The 18,538-nt window shown below is 40.8% G+C and overlaps 1 long non-coding RNA gene across 1 annotated transcript; it reads right to left on the reverse strand.

Moving 5' to 3' along the window:
- Window positions 1-4,947: 4,947 nt before the first annotated feature.
- Window positions 4,948-6,392, reverse strand: LOC121855742. Its single transcript, XR_006086837.1, has 2 exons — window positions 6,156-6,392; window positions 4,948-5,602 (listed from the first exon to the last, which is right to left on the reverse strand). It is a non-coding gene; the product is annotated as an uncharacterized LOC121855742 (long non-coding RNA).
- Between the last annotated feature and the right edge of the window lie 12,146 nt (window positions 6,393-18,538).

An 18,538-nucleotide genomic window follows, 5' to 3' on the forward strand; every position in this document is an offset into this window, starting at 1 on the left:
TCACTACCTAAACCACCCTTCAAGTATGCTACACATTATTGTTACTGAGCATACTTAATCCATGTTTACACAGTTTTTGTTTCTACTGCAGCTGCATTCCTGTATTTTTTTTTGTCCCTAACTCATAACACTGAATAAGACGCCTTATATCATCGGCGTTTGTTTACGTGCCAAACATGAATGAGAATAGAAAACCTTCTTTTTTAGTCATAAAACAATGTCAACAGTATTATTATGTGATTATACAGTAAAAAACAAAACAAAAAAAACTTACTTGCTTTATGGTAGCTTGTAAGAGTCAGTAAAGCCAGTGGTATTGGAAGAACAATATAAAGAATCGACTCTACGACGACTACAACGGTCAGCCATTTTGAGTGACTTCCACACATTTTCTATCATACGTTTCTTCATTTTTTTCTGACAACACTCTAGTCTTTCCGGATTTTCTCAAGTTTTTCTCGACTTTAACATGTTTGTAAACACTCCAGAGTAAGTCACTGATAATGCCATGTTGTTTTACGGACAAAATTATGGCAGAACGTTCGTCAACATGCTCACAGTACACGGACCACTCGACGAGTGTTTATTTGCACAGAAAACGGGTGGTGCAGGGGGTTATTTAAAGAAAACGGATATTGAGGAGCTGTCCACCAATCTCTTGTTCTTTTGTATTTATCGGCCAGGCAGGTTAGTGACAATTTAAAGGGGAATTTAAGAAGATCTTATGGAATAAAGATTATCATATAAGTTATATGTTATGTAAAGAAAATAATTTTATTTTTTATGATATTTCGTCTTGTCATTAGTTTTCTTTTTCATCCTAGATTTCGTGAAGGTAGGTTGGTCATGTATATATATATATATATATATATATATATATATATATATATATATATATATATATATATATATATATATATATATATATATATATATATATTATTTCATTTCAGGTCACTGGATGTGTGTCATGCAATAAAGTCATAATAAATGTGTATAAACAAAGTCTTTACATGACCAACCTACCTTCTCCGCGACCTTTGTAGAACACGGAGGAGGTATGTCACTGAAGTTGTGGATACCAAAACATGCATTTTAAATCCTCTAACAAAGAAACTCGCAATGTTTACTTTGTTTCTCGTGACACACGCCGGCATGCCAACACCGAATTTATGACTTAAGCACGAATACCATGGGCACCGTAGTCTCTTTGCGAGTGACGTCACGTAACCAATGTTTACAACTTCCGTGGGCCATTGTGAGCGGCAAAACATTGGTAGCCAACAGGAGCGACAAGTTGCTGGCTTCAAGTTTCACGCAGTATTTTGGCGTCTGCAAGAGACCGACACAGCCGAGATACCGCCAGGAATTACCCACTGTTGGCAGACAATGGCGATTGACTACCTGTGCACACCTGGGCAGAGTCGCAGAGATTCAGAGACAGAAAGATTATACCTGTTCAATATTCACGAAATCTCTGCTCTTACACTTAACTAAGAAGGATTTTTTCGTATTCTTTTAAAGTCTGTCTAGACAATAGCTAAGATAGAGTACAGGTACCAATGGTGACCGATTAGTTACAAGTCACAATAAATAGTGGATGCATCTGTACAATGATAAATGAGTGTGTTTATACGACCTCCCTCACCACCTGTCCCAGCTCTGACTGGCACCCCTCACCTGGCCGGCACTCCCTCCTCCTCCCAACTATAAATTCTGACTGGCACCTCCCCCCCTCCCCGTCGTCACTCCCCCACCTGGTGAAAAACTATAACTGACCCCCATGCCCTCTCATACACCAAGCCACCAAACTCACCCATATCCCCCTTCCATCCCTTCCACATACCACACCAAATCCTGAAGCACCTCCTTCTCCTCCGGCTCCCGACCACTTCCGTCTCCCCCCACCCGGTCACTCCCACTCCCAACTTCCCCCTCTCTATTCCGGCCCCATCCCCTTCCCCATGGCTTCCTCCCCTCCCCTCCCCTCCTCTAGCCATATCCCCTTCCACCCAGTGACGTCTACATCCACCGCCACCTCCAAAAGGTAATATTTTATATGGTGCAGGAGCAGAAAAAGGAAAGAGGATTAATTTACTCTTTGCTGCCACAGGTTGTTTGTTGTGGAAGGGAGCAGGGCTGCCAACCCAAGGAGAGTACCAGGACTACCAACCTATTGTGAGTACCAGAATAACCAACACCTCCAACATTCTTACTTCGGTGTAAGGGCCGGATTGATAGTCATTACGAAGCACAATGCCAATTGATAGTGTTCGTGCTGGTCTATTAATAGTCATCCCGATAAACGAGGTATCGGAAGGGAACCGTACGCATATCCCTGAAATGTTGGAAACAACATCGGGTGGCTACCCCCACCCGATAGCTGCCTTACGACAAATAATAATCATCATTATATTTTATGAAAGTTCTTCCAGTACTTTATATTACAGATGTCTACGTCGAATTATATTATTTTTTTTGATAAGAACAATTAAAAGAAGTGTTAATACGGATAAATGAACTTTCACAACACTGTTATGAACTTGAAACATTATTGGAATGTTGACATCACAGCTCCGACTTCGATGACGACTGCTGTCTGTGCTGTGAGCCTCATCTTCAATTAACAATTACTTCTGTTATCATTTAAGGTATGTTTCTTATCTTTATTCATTCATACAATATTTTTGTCGTAGTAGTAATAAAATTTCAACCATCTGAAACACAAAATACACTTATTTTTTCCGGAATGGGGCAAGCCAAGTGAGCTCACTCTATCTTGAGTTAGCAAGGAAAATATCACAGTTTTGGGCCCAGTAATATAGTTTAGTATAAACGTTGATATTTATTTTCAACAAGATATTAGCTATGGGGTACGATCTACAGTGTCTTGTGTGTCAGGCAGAAATATGCCGAAATAAGTAAGTAGAAGATTTTATTTTCTTTATTCTTTAACTTAAATATTTACTGTCACTAATAAAATAAAGAATAAGTACAGCTTACTATCAATACAAATAATTTGCTCTAAAATTCTGCAATACTCGGCTACATCACAGTTTTAATAATACACTCAACACTGCACTCTTTGGTTAAAAAAAAACTATTTACTTTTAATTTTTACAAATGATATTTTCATTCATCTAAGTATAACTACATTTTTTAGCTATATTCTAAACAATATCAGAAAACCACACAGCACAGTAGACAGTTTGGGAGTGACAATTAACTAAACTTGGTTGTCACAAAAAAAGCCTGTTGGATGCACAATTGATCAACTTGACGTAGTTTGGCTCTTAAGAAGTTTCTATGCAATTTGAAGTGTGTGTACAATGCAAGGCAGGGGCCCCCACTGCACTGACATGAGAGATCAGTTTTAACTTTGCCATCTGTATGATGGTATTCAATCGGCAACACTTACAGATTTCTATAAAAAACATTGTTTAATTGAAAAAATTGTGGATCAGTCATATTTAATATTTTGTTAGGTTAGGTTATGTTAAGTTAGGTGAAGTTTAAATTCGATTAGATTAAGTTAAAGTGAGGTTAGGTTAAGTTAGGTTAAGTTAAGTTAGGTTATTATTTTTTTTTAAGTTAAAGATAGGTTAGATCCATATTTTGTGCCAGTTATTCACTGGTAATGTGGGGCAATTTTCAAGGGGGCAGTTGTCCTAGAAACAAATTTTATTAAAAAATTTAAATTAAGAAATTATAAATAAAATGATAATGTTCTGATTTTACAGCATGCAGACCTACAGACAACACCTTGATGACATCGAAGAAATAAGGTATGTTTAGTCAAGTTGATGATATGAGGAAGCGACGATTTAATATAAGACGAGATCCTTTTCAGTATTATAATGAAAAGGAATTTATTCAGTGCTACAGAACATCTAAGGACAGCACCAGGGAGCTGCTTACAAAAATCAGACATCATCTCCCGCATATTCACAACGTCAAGACTTTGTGACAGTCTGCAGGCCGGTGGTTATCGAGGCTTTCTCCTTGGTTATAGTGGATATGCGTTGCGTCCATACTTACTCACTCCAATCCATAATCCAGCTAATGAAAGGCAGAGGAAATATAACAGATCTCATATTAAAACAAGAACTACAATTGAAAGGACATTTGGAGTGTGGAAGAGGAGATTTGCTGTCTTGCAACATGTAAGAGCAAAGCTGTCTACTACCAAAAATATTATAATTGCATGTGCAGTTCAACATAATATTACTTTGATTTCTGGACTTCCACTGGACATAGAAGACATGCATTAAGAAGTAATACGGCTTTAGTTAGTTAGGTAACTACTATGTTCCATACATTACTTTAAGTGGTGAACGATTCAAGTCATTAAATTTTAATAAAACAGTGGTTCTATATTATTTCTTTATTAAAGCCTTTTCATTCATTCTTAAATTATGTTGCCTTAAATTGTCTAATTTTTACTTCATTGAGGTCTTTAATAAGGAAGCTTACCTCAATATGTATGATAATTCACCTGTGAGGTAATATGAAGAAAACCAAAGGAAAGAAATATAGATTTATTTTTTCTAAACGTGCAAAAATTAAGAAAATAAAAATTATTTTTTCTATACAGGACTCTGCATTTCATTAATATCACAGCTTATATTATAGATATACATAAAAAAAATCTGAACTGCCATACTTTGTACAATATTTGCACAAAATAGAAATGCGGAGACAAATTTTCTCTTAAATTAAATTATATATGAATGCATAAAAATTAATAAACTAAAAATCTCCTATATCCATTACTTTGCATATAACAACTTGTATTATAAATCTACCCCCCCCCCAAAAAAAAGAACTTTAGTCTATAGCACAGTAAAAAGAATTGCAATTATTGAAAATCACAGCATACCTGTATATCATAAAAAAAAAAAAATCTTAGCTGCCATACTTAAGACAGCAATTGTAAACAATGGCAAAATAAAGAAATGTAGATTTATTTCCTTTAAATAAAATTATTTTAAGGTGTAAGACATAAGAAAATAAATTTATAATCTAGATGCCACTTTACGATATATCACAGTACCCCTGTATAGAGTAAAATCATAAACATTGCATATGACTGTATGTTATTACTCAACCATCATTCATAAGTTTTAGCCATGGCATCATATGCAGTTGATGCTTTCCTTAAACATGTATCTAACAATTCAAAAGATTTATTAATTTTTTCAAGCGTCTTTTCAATCACTCTAATTACAGTTTCACTTTATCTTTCTTTGAGTGTATGTGCTGATATTATGGCCTTCACTTTCAGTTCCTCCTCATGCTCTCTTTTCATTGTGTACAATTTATATTTGTGGAACTCCCCTTGTCTTTTCTCACAATGACTGGTGAGGCAGGAACAGAGGGTGAAATTAGAAGTCGAAAAACAGAAGTAGATGGTGCAGAAGACACAGTTGATAGCCCTGGTGTTGGAACAGGCAAAACAAGAGGATCATGGGAGTGAGGAAGTTCAGGTACACTTGCAGAAGTCTTCCGCATGACACGAGCACTGGGTGGCGATTTCTTCTGAAGCTAATGATAGTTTTTCTGGAGGACCACCACCCGCTCTCCTATATCTCTGGTTTTAGTTCTGAAAGAAACAGAATAATATAAATGCTTTATACAGTACTAGGCTACAGTCATATCTGCATTAAAATTTACTATGATATGCTGGTAAAAAGGACTCGTGCTTCTGATAAGTTTTTGGAGGTGACCCTTCAGAAACTGAGCATAGACCTGTTTGAAGCTATCTTGCCAGAATAATTTGGCTTGCTAAGTGTGTATTGCCAGGCAACTAATGGAAAGTACACTAACTCTGCAGAATAATATCTGTTTCATATAGATTTATATGCTGTATAGATTGGTTCTAGGATAATTGCTCCCCAATGCCAGTGAATAACTGGCACAAAACATGGAAATAACCTAACTTTAACTTAAAATAACCTATCCTTACCTAACTTAACCTATTTTAACCTAACCTATTTTTAACTTAACCTAACTTTATTTTAACCTAACCTAACTTTAACTCACATGACTCCTCACATGACCCGTCACTTAAATACTGTAATCCTACTCAATTTAGTAACCTAATGGCAAAAATCCTTATTTTTAAATACTAAACTTAGAAATAAGCATATACTTACTCCTTTTTATGTTGGAGCTCCTCTTGAGGTGCTTGGCTGTAAGAGGGAGTTGATCTTGGTTGCTGGCGTTTAATGAGGCAGTAATTTCATCCTAGGCCTTTCTTTTGCTGTCATTTATTGTGTTACAGTACTAGTAGACCTGTCCTCGACGACTGGCCTTTGCTCGATAAGGCGCAAAAGTGCTATGTGCAGGGTTACTGACAGGGCTGCAGAACGTTCTCTCCTCTCCATGTTTGATAACACGTGCGCAAACATTTTTGCCAAGTACACAGATGAAAAAATTGTCTGTAATTTGTTTAGAACAGATACTAAAGTTCAATTTGAAAAAAGAAGAAGATATTTTTCAATATATTTTTGTGCCGGTATAACATAACAACTAAATATCTCTCTAAACCGTCTTTCTAATTATGTGAAATAATGCATTTGGCAAACGCGCGTGGGAAACGTTTGTGCTGCCATACGAAACGAAGTGTTGTGTTTACACACGCTATATTCCTAGTTAAAGGCTCATGTAAGTGACTAGTAATATGGTACTGAGCGTCGGGTGGTTGCATCCCGACACACGATGCATTGTGATGATGATGGTGATCGTCATTATCGTCGTAATGACTAGGAATACGGCCGACAGGGAGTATCAACAATTCTCTGACACATGGAGCAAGACAGGACCTCCAACCTCTAGAAAAAAACAGGAATACCAACAAATCTGGCTGTTTGGAAGAGGATCAAAAGTACCGATGCTTCTTACAAACTATATGAAGAGGTGGAAAACTTCTTAGTATATGGGCGACCGAGGGGTGCCAACAGCTTAATAGTTATTCAGGGAAGGAGAGGGAAGCTGATCTCTAACCAGTTCCAGGGATACCAACCTATCATTTGGTTGTGTGAATAATATCAGTGTTGTCAGCCTATGGGGAGATTCTGGTCTACCAACTCTCCTAACGCTATTTAAAGAGATGGCAGGGCAACCAATTTGTAGGGAGTTACATGAGTACCAACTACCCCGGACACTGGTTAGAGAAGGAAGGCCAACTCATGAGCGGCTACACAGTTGCCAAAAAGGAAAAAAACTCTTTCAGCATCAGAAAGAGAATTCAGTGTTACCAACAAGGGACAAATATTTCATTAACCGTCATAGAAAGAAAACAGTGTTGCCATCACACACACACACACACACACACACACACACATATATACCATATACCATATATCACATATACAGTATACAGTATATATAGTAGTAGTAGTAGTAGTAATTGGCAACACCGTCACCACCATCTCCACCACCACTACCACCACCATCACCACCAACACCAATACCATTCCTATCACCACCACCATCACATCCATCACCACCACCACCCCTACCACCAGTACAACCACCACCACCATCCCTACCACCACCACTCCTACCACCACCACCAGTACAACCACCTCCACCCTTACCACCACCACCCCTGCCACCACTACAACCACTACCCCTATCATCACTACAACCACCACCACTTCCACCACACCATAGTGCTCCAACTTTAACGAGGTGGCCTTAATTGTGTGGTGGTGTAATTAATGGTGATGAGCGAGGCTGCCTCCCTCCCACACTTGTGACCCTCGTTATCAAAACTTAATTCCCGCTGTTTTGACTACACCCCCCCCCCCCGGCTTCCCTCCCGCCCTGCCACCCAGCCACCAACCGTCACCCCCCCGGGGCCATTCCAAGCTACCCACACTGACGCCTCCAAACGCTCCTCTATGGCCCATCGCCAGTCCAAAAATGGCATACTGTATAGTGCTGTTCTTGTCGGTCTGTCCACTGAAGAACCGTGTAATAATAATAATAACAATAATAATAATAATAATAATAATAATAATAACAGCTTTAAATTTAGGCACATCAGCAGAGGTTCTCGACAGGTCCAGACACACACACACACACACATACAGTACCAGTTGACGCTTCTCTCTCCTACCTGGCCAGACAGTCACTACACTTGACACACACAAATGTCTTACTGTTCACTACAACAACACAACAAAAGTAGATCACCGTTACCTCCATTTTATTACTTTCTTCTCACATTGGTTAAGTTTCTAGTTAACTTCTGAGTTTAGCTTTGACGTTTGAGGATTGATATATAAAATACAAGAAAATTTAGTATCCGAATTTTACATACATATTCTTTATAGTCTTTTCGTGTTTTTTTTTCTTTCTTTTTTTTGCCTTATAGCTGAAATTTATATCTCAGTTCCCGACGCTTTGGCAACACGCCCGCCATTGACTCCATAATTCTGTATATTTATTCGGATATAGGCAGTGGGCAGTGAGGGAGTACTACCGTATGGACTTATGGGGAGACGAAGGTGGGGGTAGGGGATACCAGGAGCTCTCCATCCTAAATATCGTGAGTTTTACTTTCTGCCTCCCTAAAATCAGGTCACCGGTCTACCCTTCCTTCTTCTTTCATTTACTTCCTTCATTCACCCATTTACTTCCCCAACAACACCAAGTCACCGGTCTACCCTTCCTTCTTCTTGCATTTACTTCCTTATCAACATTACTTCAACAACAAAGTCACCGGTCTTCCTTCCTTCTCATTTCATTTACTTCCTTCATTCACCCATTTACTTCCCCAACAACACCAAGTCACCGCTCTACCTTCCTTCTTCTTTCATTTGTTTCCCATTCACCCATTTACTTCCCCCAACAACACCAGGTCACTGCTCTACCCTTCCTTCTTCTTTCATTTACTTCCTTCATTCACCCATTTACTTCCCCAACAACACCAAGTCACCGGTCTACCCTTCCTTCTTCTTTCATTTATTTCCTTCATTCACCCATTTACTTCCCCAACAACACCAAGTCACCGGTCTAACCTTCCTTCTTCTTTCATTTACTTCCTTCATTCACCCATTTACTTCCCCAACAACACCAAGTCACCGGTCTACCCTTCCTTCTTCTTTCATTTACTTCCTTCATTCATCCATTTACTTCCCCAACACACACATATATCTTCAGCTATCCTCTTCATCAACAAAGATACGGCGGCTCTTACTAACACCATCACACATTATCTCAGGTCCTCGTGGGGTTCTGTACACTATCAGCTCACGGTCGACAACATCCACGTACCGAACCAAACACCATCGACACATTGCCAAAAAAAAAAGATAATACCATTCCTTTACATTATCGACCAGCACCTTACGCCTCTGCTATACCACGATGACAAACTCCTCGACTATAACAATACGTACAATTTAAACTTTTAATTAATCTGAGCGTTAAAATTGGCAATATTATTCTACCTTTCATTTGGGTTGATAGGTAATGTATTAACTGATGAATAATTCTAAAAAACAAAATTATTGATACTCAGAGGGAATATTTAGTATATAAGAATAATTGATGCAAAGCTGTATATGTAACTATGACAATTGTGAAAGTGAAAAATGTAAAAATAAAAAATCTTACATAAATCAAATCTCAAAATGGCCAGACTTCTTTTCTTATCAAATGACGCAGCGAGAGATGTGACAAGTTTCACTGTCAGATCTATTCAGCGAGGCGTCCCCCCTTGACAAAGATTGAAGATACTTGAAGCAGGATGGATATTTTGAATTGTTAGAAGTTATATAAGAAAAACGCTACTACAAAAGAAGATTAGAAAAAATAATGAGATCTATATATCTAACATACAAAATTATTCTACAAGTAATAAACAAACAGGAAGGAGGAGCCGCGTATCTAATATGTCAACTGTTGTGAAAGAGTCAACTGTGTGTCAACACTCCCGTCCCACTACATCATTATGCAAGACGTGTGTGTGAGTGTGTGGGGGGAGCTGTCTGCCACCACTGGATTAGCATGTGTCGTCTCAACACCCGTAGGTCAAGATTTATGGTAGTAGTTGTGCAGTACTACCACATGACAAAGGCTCCACCAGACGTCTTTGTACACGACAATGGTGTGGACGAGGGGTTGAGAAGATGGTGGTGCACACACACACACACACACACACAATGTACAGATATCAGTGTATACAAAACCATCATCGAGTGCTTAGAACAACAGCCTCACGACTCTAGTATCAAGGAGGGAAGAAAATACCGTGGAAGGAGAAGGGGCAGGAAGATGAAGAGGACGAAGAGGGGAGCAGCAGGAAGAAGATAAGGAGGAGAAGGGGGGGGGGAGGAGCAGCAGCAGAAGGAAGTGGACGATGATGACATGGGTAAGGGCAGTGTAACATATTCTTCGCCAACACCCAAATCTGACGTGCGAGTCTAACATAACCCTCCTCTCTCTCTCTCTCTCTCTCCTCTAACCCCCTCATCACCCCTCTCCTGGGTTTTATGGGCTACTAAAGTATTTTCACTTAAAACTGAGGGACCGTCAGAATAGATTGGACCACCATTGCAGATTTTCTAAAAGTCAAATATTCCCGGTTTCTGTGTGTGTTGTTGTCTCTCTCTTCCTCCTCCTCGTAGGTGGTTGGTTGGCGGGCGGGACGTAGTTTTTTACCACACTGAAAACTGTATAGGGAATGATATGTAAATGAGGGTAGGGGTGCGTGTGTGTGTGTGTGATGGGGAAAGAGGAATTTACAAGGTGCTGTCTACTACTACAACTACTAATACTACTCGTACTATTACTACTAGTTTCACTTCTACTTATACTTTTTTTTATTGGCCTCCAACCTCTCTTTATAGCCATACATTTTCCACACATTTTATAACTTAACTATTCTAATACACAAATTCTACTACTACTACTATTATTCCTGCCACTTGTATCACCACCCAGTGCCTATACAGAGGTGCACAAAATACACACACACATACACACACACACACACACACAAAGACATAAAGTTATTCCTCCTCCTCTCCTCTGCCATTCCCCACCTCATCTTCCCACCCCAGTCACCCCCCATTACCATCTACTTCCCCATGATCCACAAACTGTCCCCATACACGCGACACTCTTCCTCTCCCACCCTCCTCACCTCCTCCCAGCCGACCATCTTGGAACACTTTTGTAAGGCGCTTCACTAAATAATTTGGTGGACAATAGCAGTAAGGAGAGGTGGTGTGTGTGTGTGTGGTGTGTGTGTGTGCGAGGCGGCATCTCTCTCCACCTATCCAGCATTATTTGAAGACCGGGATATTTTGCGCCTAGAATACCGTGCCGGGGTAATGGTATACCAGTGCAGTTGGCAGGTTGTCCGATCTTCCTGGGCTATTGCTTGATACACCGGGTCATTTTCCTTGGTCAATCAGAGAGTGGCGGCTGTTTCTAGATCTACGTTACCTTAGAGTCGAAATTTCCTGAAGTTACGTTTTTAGTGTTAGGTTAGGCGAGGTTACGTTAGGTTAGGCTTAATGAATTAAATTGAGGAAGACGAACCATGAGAGAAGTGGGAATAAAGAAAAGTTGAAACGCAACAATAACTGTGGAGAAGAGAAGAAGGAAGAACCAAGCGAGCGAGCGAGAGAGAGAGAGAGAGAGAGAGAGAGAGAGAGAGAGAGAGAGAGAGGAGACACTTCAACAAACTTTGGATTAATAAGACCCACCTGAAGAAGAAGAAGACGAAGAAGAAGGCGAAAAAGCATACGCCTAAAATGTATATTATTACACCTGGATATATAAGAGTCGTTCACAAGTTTGTCTTTACAAAAATCAAAATCATTTACCTGTATTTTTTCCTCAGTGGATTTAACTTCCATGATAATAATTTTTTCTTTCAAGTTTTAATTTCTTGTGGGAGATTTTCTACAACTGTTTTAAATTTCTAACGCCGGAAAAACATTTTTTTTTAAATATTATCGTATAATTGTGATCATAATTCCGAAATTTTAGGTTCAAAATGTTCAGTAGTTTAAACGGTTTCAAATACGATCAATAATTACACAAAAATTTCATAGTTTTATACACGATAAATAAATCCCAATAACATCTTTTGTATATTTTTTTAAAGTGACTCAGAACTGAAAAACTAAATTCTAACTATATGTATTTTTGGAGGCAAATTTGTTGTCCTGTGGTCCTCAAGGCTTTAAAGTTTTATTCGTTTGTTTGCAAAATTATTCACGTGTTTCAGAATTCATGAATTTGAACCACCACAAAATTTTGATTCCTTTTTTTTTTCATTTTCAAAATTCCTGACCCGACTTTTTATTAAATGCTAAATACTTACTGGCCAAATTACTCCAAATTCTTGTTATATTTATAATAAAAGCAACCGAGTTTATTTACATTTGAGAAAAACTATGTTCTAATTCATATACATTAATGATACACTCCTTGATCACACACACACACAACAGACACACACACACAGACACACACACACACACACACACACAGACACAGACACAGACACAGACACACACACACACACAGACACACACACACACACACACACACACACACACACACACACACGAAAAACAATCCTCAGCCTAAAAAAAACACACGACAAAATACTCCCACTTCCTAATTTCCGATTACATTCTCTCTGACAACAACAACAAACAACAACAATGCCAACAAAAATACCTCCCGTCCAGCATTAACGACAAACGCTTCAGTATACATTATTTATCAAGCTAAATTGACTGATAATCTCATACACGTTACTTACACAGATAAATTGATGACTCGTTTTTTGTCCCAACGATTAGCTCCAAGTTTGGGGAGGGGGGGGGGAGAGGGGGATGAAAGGTAAGGGAGGGAGGGGAAGGGGTAAGGGAAGGCAGGGGATGAGAAAAAGGTAGGGGAGGTGAGATGGGAAGCAAGGGAAGGGAAGGGATGGGTAGGGGAAGGAGAGGGGAGGGAAGGGCCGGGAATGGTATGGTAGGGGGGAGGGAGCGAGAGCAAGGGAGAGGAGGGGAGGGGAGGCAGGGGAGGGGAGGAAAGGCAGGGGAGGGGACAGTAGGGGAAGGGAAGGGGAGGTCGACCTGTTAAAGGGTGATGAGGTAGAGTTGATAAGTTGATTACGTAAGTCGGATGTTTTTAAAAGCGTTTTAATATGGCGGATCAGCTGCTTGTTCACGTACAGTGGACCAGGTGTTTACAGATGTGTTTGTTTATGTATGGATCAGTTATTTGCAGAGGTGCTTGTTTATGTACAGCGGATTAGTTGTTTGTAAAAATGTTTCTCTACGTATAACAGATCAGGTGTACATAGTTAATATTCTTAAGTCTGCCAGCCAATCAGCTGCCTCGCTACAAACTGACCCTAGGCCTCAGTTGGAAGGTTAAGTGAACAGACTATAGTGTAGTGTAGTGTACTGTAATATGGTGGAGTGTAATATGGTGTAGTGTAGTGTAATATAGTGTAATGTAATACAGTGTAATGTAATATGGTGGAGTGTAGTGTAATATAGTGTAATGTAATACAGTGTAATGTAATATGGTGTAGTGTAGTGTAATATAGTGTAATGTAATACAGTGTAATGTAATATGGTGTAGTGTAGTGTAATATAGTGTAGTGTAGTATGAAGTATTATAATGTAGCATAAAACAACACTTTTAGGCCCAGCTACTATTTTGCATACACTACTCTCGCCGCTCTGAAATATATAACAGTCTTGTTTTTTTAAGGAGTACTGTGGCTATAATCCTTCTCTCTCTCTCTCTCTCTCTCTCTCTCTCTCTCTCTTCACACCCAGGCCTAGAACTGCCTCGTTTATGAAGCTTCCCTCTGGGGCCATGAGTGAGGGGTGAGGGGAGTGGAGGAGAGAAGGGTGAGGAGTAGGTGGTAGAGAAAGATGAGGGGGACGTGGATGAGAAAGGGATGAGGGGGAGGTGACGGAGAGGTTTAGGGGAGAGGGGTGAGGGGGGCTAGAAAGGTGAACGGGAAAAAGAGGTGAGGGGTTGGGGAGAGATAGGTGAAGGGGGAAAGAGGGGAGAGGGGTTGAGGGGAGGTTAAGAGGAGAAGGATTATGAAGTGCAGTGAGGAAAGGATAAGAGAAGGAAGAGGAAAGGATAAGTAAGAAAAAAGGAAAGAAGGGGAAAACGGAATGTATGGGAAGAGGAAAAAGTGAAGTGTGGGAAAGGAGTTGTCAAGGTGATAGATAGATAGATGGATGGGGAGAGAGAGAGAGAGAGAGAGAGAGAGAGAGAGAGAGAGAGAGAGAGAGAGAGAGAGAGAGAGAGAGAGAGAGAGAGGAGCACGAGAAGGGCCCTCACCACACACCACGCGAAATTAAAAAGAAGAGAAAAAAAGAGCTCGCTTACTTTTAATTTGTGGGTCTCGTTTTATGGGCTGTTGTGGGCGGAAAAAAATGGCCGAGTGGCTCCACAGTGCTAGTTAATACGGCGAGGGGGATTAACAACAGTGTGGGGGATTAACAACAGTGTGGGGGATTAACAACAGTGTGGGAGATTAAGAAAGTGTGGGGGAACAACAGTGTGAGGGATTAACAACAGTGTGGGGGATTAACAACAGTGTGGGGGATTTAACAGTGTGGGGGATTAACAGTGTGGGGGATTAACAACAGTGTGGGGATTAATAACAGTGTGGGGTAACAGTGTGGGGATTAACAACAGTGTGGAGATTAACAACAGTGTGGGGGATTAACAACAGTGTGGGAGATTAAGAACCGTGTGAGGGATTAACAATGGTGTGGGGGATTAACAACAGTGTGGGGGATTAACAACAGTGTGGGGGATTAATAACAGTGTGGGGGATTAACAACAGTGGGGATTAACAACAGTGTGGGGGGATTAACAGTGTGGGGATTAACAACAGTGTGGGGGATTAACAACAGTGTGGGGATTAACAACAGTGTGGGGGATTAACAACAGTGTGGGAGATTAACAACAGTGTGGGGATTAACAACAGTGTGGGGGATTAACAACAGTGTGGGGGATTAACAACAGTGTGGGGGATTAACAACAGTGTGGGGGATTAACAACAGTGTGGAGATTAACAACAGTGTGGGAGATTAACAACAGTGTGGGGATTAACAACAGTGTGGAGATAACAGTGTGGGGGGATTAACAACAGTGTGGGGGATTAACAAGTGTGGGGGATTAACAACAACAGTGTGGGAGATTAACAACAGTGTGGGGGATTAACAACAGTGTGAGATTAACAACAGTGTGGGGGATTAACAACAGTGTGGGGATTAACAACAGTGTGGGGGATTAACAACAGTGTGGGGGATTAACAACAGTGTGGGGGATTAACAACAGTGTGGGGGATTAACTGTCCCCTTCCCCTCACCAACCTTCCTTTGACCTCCCCTATCATTCCCCTGGCCTCCTGTCTTCCCCCGGCCTTATATTACCTTCACCTGGCCTCCACTGAGCTTACATAACCTCTCGTGGCCTCCCCTGACCTCTCGTGGCCTCCCCTGACCTCCCGTGGCCTCTCGTGGCCTCCCCTGACCTCCCCTGCCCTCACCTAACATATGACGTGTGCCAGGCTGAGGACGTCAAGGTTTTTGGGCCGCCGATACTTTTGGCGTCTTCCCGTCCATTTATTTCCACGCCGGAAATATGTATTTCCCACGAGGAAATACAAGTCCGCCAACTTGGTCTCCAGATCGACTATTGGCCGCTGAACCTCCTCCCTCCTCCCCCTTTCAACCACCTAGACCTCCCCTCCACCACCACCTCCCCCTCGACCACCACCCCCTCCACCACCACCTTTCTCCACCACCACCTCCCCCTCGACCACCACCTCCCCCTCCACCACCACCTCACCCTCGACCCCTCCCATTATCTCTCGAACACTGCATCCTCCATCACCCCCTTACCCTTTGAACTCCCACTCGACCAACACTTCCTGTCAACCTCTCCCTCGACCACCATCTTGCCTTGAAAACCCTCTCGACCTCCCCCTCTTCCCCCTCCTCTTCCTCCTCGACCACCACAATGGCCAGCAAGGTTGAGGCGTTTGCTTTGTTTTTGGTCGAATGAGGCCGAAACGCTCATCTTTGGTCGAGTGTTGAGGCCGAATGCGTTCTTTCTGGCCAATGGGTAATATTGTCTACTTTGTATGATGTGTGTGTGTGTGTGAGAGAGAGAGAGAGAGAGAGAGAGAGAGAGAGATTAGTCTATTATGGTGTTAGTTTCCTATTTATGAAGTTTCTTTTTGCTTTCAACTTTATCTCTCTCTCTCTCTCTCTCTCTCTCTCTCTCTCCATTGTTCTCTGACTTTCCTTTCATTTTTCCTCTCCTGTTCTTTCTTATTCTTCTTCTCTCTTTAACTTTACCACTTATCCTCTTTCTCTTACACTCTTTGTTGCCCTCACTCTCATTTTTCCCCGACTTTCACACTCCTTCTATCTCTTTCTTTCCCTCTCACTCTCCCTAGCCTATTTCTATTTACCTTTTCCTCCCTTTTTTCCTCTCCCTTTGCTCGCTCCCTCTTCATCTCACTCCCGCTAGCCATTTTTCTATTCCTCTTCCTCTCCCTCTCCCTTTCCTCTCTCCCAAACTACTTCTCCCTATTCCTCTTCCTCTCCCTTTCCTTTCCCTCTCCTCAACTACTCTCACCGCTACTTACTGTTCATCACAACCATATCTAACTCTTATCTCTCACCCTATTTCTCTCTCACTCTATTCTCCACCATCTCTCTCTCTCTCTCTCTCTCTTTCTCTCTCTCCTTCCTCTTCCTTCATTTAACCCTCATCCTCACCGAAATCCTCCTTCCATCTCTCTTTCTCCACTACTTTCTCTCCTCCCTATTACCCTCCCCCCACACAGACATGATCAAGACGGAAACGCCATGACTGTTGACCTTAACTACCGTCTGAGACACAGTGGAGAGGAAGGAAGGAAGGAAAGAAGAAAGGAAGGAAGGAAGAGACGGATTAGAGAGATAAATGAAGGAGGAGAAAGGGAGACAGGAGAAAAGGAAGGAGAAAGAAGAGAGAGGAGGGATGGAGAGACTAAAAGGAGGAATGAGGGTGGAAAAAAGGAGGTAGGAAAAAAAGGAGGGATGGAAGAAAGAATGAGAAAGGGAGGAATTAAGGAAGGTAGGAAGGAGAAAGGAAGGTATGAAAGAAGGAAGAAGGGTGTAAGATGGAGAGACTTGATAGCAGGAGGAATGGAAGGGGAGGGGAGAAGAAGGGGGTAGGAAGAGGGAAGGGAAGAAGAAAGAATGATTGAAGGAGGAATTAAGGAAGAAAGGAAGAAATGAGGAAATAAATGAGAGAGGAGAGATTCAAGGAAGAAAGGAAGAAGAGAGAGTGAAAACATATAAGATAAAAATATAAACTATTTATCTGAGAAAAAATAAACAACTCACAGCTGATATTTGAGGATTTAAGGGAGATGAGAGGGAAGTAATAAAGGGGAATAATGAAGGAAGAATGAATGAAGAATGAAGAGAGATGGAATAAAGGGGAGGAAAGACGAAGGATATAATACTAAATACTAAAGAAAACAAATATCCGTGAATTTTATTATATGACGTCACTACTTACCTGGCAACCAGCAACCAATCAAGTTTCAGTTTATTATCACGGTTGCTAAGGACGGCAAAAAGTTCACTAATTACAGGTGGGTGAGTTAAAATAACTGAACCAGGTGTAGTTAATAAGAGAACCATGTGTAATTAATAAGAGAACCAGAAGTAATTAAAAAGGAAACCAGAAGTAATTAATAAGAGAACCAGGTGTAATTATTAAGAGAACCAGATGTAATTATTAAGAGAACCAGGTGTGATGATGGAACCTGTTCCTAATTGACCCGTTGCTAATGGTTAGGATAGGACCCCATTTAGAAGGCCTTCTGGGACGGTGTGAAAAAAAAAAGGAGGTTAATGGAACAGAGAAGAAGACATAGAGAAAGAAAGTGAAGAAGAAAGATGAAATAGGAAAGAAGACAGAGGGGAATAAAGAAAAGAAGATGACGGGAAAACATGGAGCAGGGAAAGGAAGATACAAGGGGAGAGGGGAAAGGGGGATAAAAGCGGGATACAAGAAAGAAAAATAGGAATGAACAAGAAGAGGCGACATGAAATAAAAAGGGGAGAAATAAAACGGAAGAAGATAAAAAATACGATAATAGGGAAAGATGCAAAGAACGATGGGGGAGGGAGGAAGGGAGAAAATAGAATGGGGAGAAATATGAATGATTAAAAAGGAAGAGAGAGAGAGAGAGAGAGAGAGAGAGAGAGAGAGAGAGAGAGAGAGAGAGAAGTAGCAGGAGAAGATGAACGCAGATGGAATATGGTAAGTGGATGAAGGAAGGGGAAGCAACAAAGAACAATTAAATTATAAGTGGAAACAAGGAATAAGCAGATGAGGGGTGACGTGAACATTGGATAAAAATTAAAAAGGCAAAACACGGAATAATGAGAGGTAGAGAGTAGAGTAGGTCAATGAGGCGTGACCGAAAGAGGAGATGGAGAAGATGATGAAGAAG

This window comes from Homarus americanus, unplaced genomic scaffold (assembly GCF_018991925.1).
Source record: "Homarus americanus isolate GMGI-L3 unplaced genomic scaffold, GMGI_Hamer_2.0 scaffold15894, whole genome shotgun sequence".
Lineage (NCBI taxonomy): Eukaryota > Metazoa > Arthropoda > Malacostraca > Decapoda > Nephropidae > Homarus > Homarus americanus.